Here is a 3,654-nt window from a genome sequence, read left to right as displayed (position 1 = left end):
AAGGGCTTAAGTGGAGAGCAAATGTTTTGAGAATGATGAGGGCAACGAATGTACAAATGACCTTTACACAATTGATGTATGTATGGATTGTCATAGAGTTGTAAAATTATTTTAAAATAATTTTAAAAATAATTTTTAAAAAATAATAAACTAGATTTAAAATTAAAAAATATATATACAAAAAGGCAATATTCATAACAATTAGTTTTCATTTCTGCAACTGATCACATTCATAGCTAGTACTTAAAACTACCTTCACTCATTTCATATATTTTAAAATAGGTTTATTGGCACTTCTTCCATATATGCGATTAAGAAGGGTTGTACAATCAATTTTAGAACATTTTCTTCTTCCTCATACTCATTGATATTAGTGTAATTAATTTTTTTAATTGTGGCAAAAATATACACAATGAAACATTCAACAACTTCTACATGTATAATTTAATGCCAATTCACTCTTTATATTGTGCAACTATTATTGATATCTTTTTCCAAAAACATAGAAAGCTTCATGTCATCCTTGTGCAGGGGCCATGCTAATCTTCTCTGTATGGTCCCAATTTTAGTATCTGTGCTGCCTAATCGAACACTCCTCATACTCTTTATCCTCAGCAAGCACCTTGGTTAGTCCAGGTTCTTTGCAGGTTGGTCAACCCAACCGTCACTCGTGAGGTATCTGAGTCCCTCGCAGTCATGTCAGAATTGTGCTGCTGTCAGAAAAGTGGGTGAAGGGAGACATCGGCCAGTGTAAGACTTGAAAAAATAATAATAATTTATAAAATTATCAAGGGTTCACGAGGGAGGGAGGGAGAGTGGGGGAGGGAGGGGGAAAATGAGGAGATGATACCAAGAGTTCAAGTAGAAAGAAAATGTTTTGAGAATGATGATGGCAACAAATGTGCTTGACACAATGGATGGATGTACGGATTGTGATGAGTTGTACGAGCACCCAATAAAGTTATTTCCTAAAAAACATATGAGTGTCTATGAATTTGTTGCTCTAGTCTACCTAGACTCACTCACTCTAAGAGTCAAAACTGGAGTCAGGACCTGCTGACAGCAACGTTTAAGCAATACTATAGGTGAGATTTATTTATCGATAGTTTTCCATAAAATTCTCTAGAGAGTGTTCACTGTACTTAACAGTACCAAGAGTATAAAATATTTTTGACACCAAGTTATTGTAATTTATTTCATAGCTTATCAATTGCAGTAGAAAACAAATATGCTTTTTGTATTAATAGCTGTGGCAAAAACAATTTCAAGTACCATATTTAATGAATTCTTCTTAAAATGCCCCAGAAAGCTTTCTGTGTATATTTTATAATAAAAATATATAATTCATCTTCATTAATTTTTCACCCTAGTCCTCCTCACTATTAAACAACAGCTGCTACCAAACATGCTTTCAGACATTCTCAAACTCATTCTTCTCATCTCTTTCTCCATTCTGGAGCTATTTCTCTCTCTCTCTCTCTCTTCTGTTTTTGTTGTTTTTGTTTTTAGTAGCATGCTACCCTTTCTAATAAAACAACCTTGAATAATTCCGGATCGCTCAATTTCCATTCCCCTTGTTATGCTGATCAACAGACCTGATAGAGGAGAAGAACAAAACCTGGATGATAAGGGCAGTGATAAGGGCAGAGGGTCTCCAAGTGCTTCCCTAGCTCTACAGCTTAAGTATGATTATCATCTCCCTTGGGAAAACGGCCTTAAAAAATCATGCAGAAAAAGGCAGAGGAATATGCAGTTGAGGGTTCAAATATGTATGCCACTTGTTCCACGAAGACGACAATCAATTGATTAAGTGAGCGAGAATAATTGGGAAGACTACATACCGAAGGAAGGGTTTATGCTGGATCCCAAAAGAAGGCAAAAAAAAAAGAGAGAGAGAGAGAGAAAGTTGCATTGATTGATTTTGATTCATGGCAACCCCATGTCCTTCAGAGTAAAACTATATTCCATGGGATTTTTTGTTTTAAGTTTTATTAATTTTGTAATTGCTGTTGAGGATATACACAGGAAAGCATATACCAGTTCAACCGTGTCTGCATATACTTTCCGTGTCATGGATGATGCTCTTCAAGTTCTGTAACCATTCTCCCCCTCCCTCCCAAGCCATGCCTCCTGTTAGCACAAATCGACTGACCTCCCGCGCTCTTATCCAACCTGCAAAGTTACTGTTGGTAATTTAAATCTCACATAGAGTTCTTTAAAGAGCATACTACTCAAGGCAGATATGTTTACTAAATTAAGCTATGCTAGTGTTTGCTCTTAACAGTTTTTTAAATTTTTTTTAACATTATCTTTACACAGTCATCTTTAAACTCCCTACTGTTACTCTCATCCTTCATCACTTCCTTGATGCCATGGCTACAGTTGGCTTTTGGATGCCACAGGCCAATCATGTCAGATCCTAGCTTTAAAATGCAGGATAGCTCTTTATCACCCACAGCAAATTGTCTAGATGCACAGGTATGCTCTAAGCAGTCCTCTGGATGCTGGCTCTGTTCACATTATCTGTGGTTACAATTTCATTTTTTGAATGGGGGTTTGGTATTAACTTAAGGAGACAGTATGATTATAAGGTGTGTCTTTACTCAGTTTTTTTGAGATACAAAGAGATTAAACAAACAAGTGAGCCAGCAGTGATTAGGGAAGAAAGAGTCAAGGAGAAGGAGCTCAGAAGAGACAGGGCCTTCCTCCACACTCAGAAACCTTCCCTTAGTGCCAATGCCTTGAATTTGAATTTCTCGCTTCTTAACTGAGGAGAAAATTAAATCCTGTTTGTTGAAATCACCCACTTGGGGAAGTTTGTTTTAGCAGCACTAGATAACTAAGGTAATGACTAACTTACTACTTATCAATCTTTAACCCATGTTGTGCCTGCAGCCATACTATGTGCCCTGCCATTCTTGCTTGTCTTTTACCAAGGTAGTTCTTTTTGCTTTCTCCAGGCTGCATCAAATACTTCATCCTCTGTCTTGAAACCAGGTTACACTGCACCCCCACCCTGCCTCCCGTTGGCATGTGCCTGGCATATAATAAACCACAATACACTTAGGCAAAGCAATGAATGATTCAATCAATCAATGAATAAAAAGATTAATAAAAGAATTCTTGTCTATCTTTGAGGTATTTGCCAGCATTCCAAGCCATTTCTTCTTGTCTAGGCTGAGCCTCCCCAGAGCCCGTCTGTTCTGATCGATCCACAGCATCTGCTAAAGTATGAATGATGCGCCCCTTAAATACAGGATTTGACTAGTTTTCATCCCAGGCGCTTCAGCACAGGGCATGTAAGATCAGCCAAGGTTGGCTTCAGCACTATTCTCTGGGTTTTCAGTTTGACATTCCAGGTACAAGAAAACACTAGCAAGTTCAAAGACAGACCGAGCCTGAATGTAATATTTAGAGGGCTGCTCTGAGACAGTGCTCCTGGACCTAAATGCTTACTTAATGCCCATGGCAACTCCCGTGGAACTCAGGAATGGGCCGGTACTGGGAGACAGCCTCAAAACTGCACACCCTTTATATATTCTTCCGCTTTCTGTGCTCTGCTATCTAACCTAACCTTCAGGCTTTGGTGGGTTTGCGGGGCTCTAACCTAATTAGAGATGTATTCCTTCAAAGTAGCCATACTATGAGGCAGTA

General features: G+C 38.2%; 1 pseudogene; it reads right to left on the bottom strand.

Moving 5' to 3' along the window:
• Nucleotides 1-496: 496 nt before the first annotated feature.
• On the bottom strand, nucleotides 497-593 carry LOC115868338 (annotated as a pseudogene).
• Between the last annotated feature and the right edge of the window lie 3,061 nt (nucleotides 594-3,654).

This window comes from Echinops telfairi, unplaced genomic scaffold (assembly GCF_000313985.2).
Source record: "Echinops telfairi isolate 266 unplaced genomic scaffold, ASM31398v2 ScPeMD7_9;HRSCAF=40, whole genome shotgun sequence".
Lineage (NCBI taxonomy): Eukaryota > Metazoa > Chordata > Mammalia > Afrosoricida > Tenrecidae > Echinops > Echinops telfairi.
This window is presented reverse-complemented; position numbering and strand designations above follow the sequence as displayed.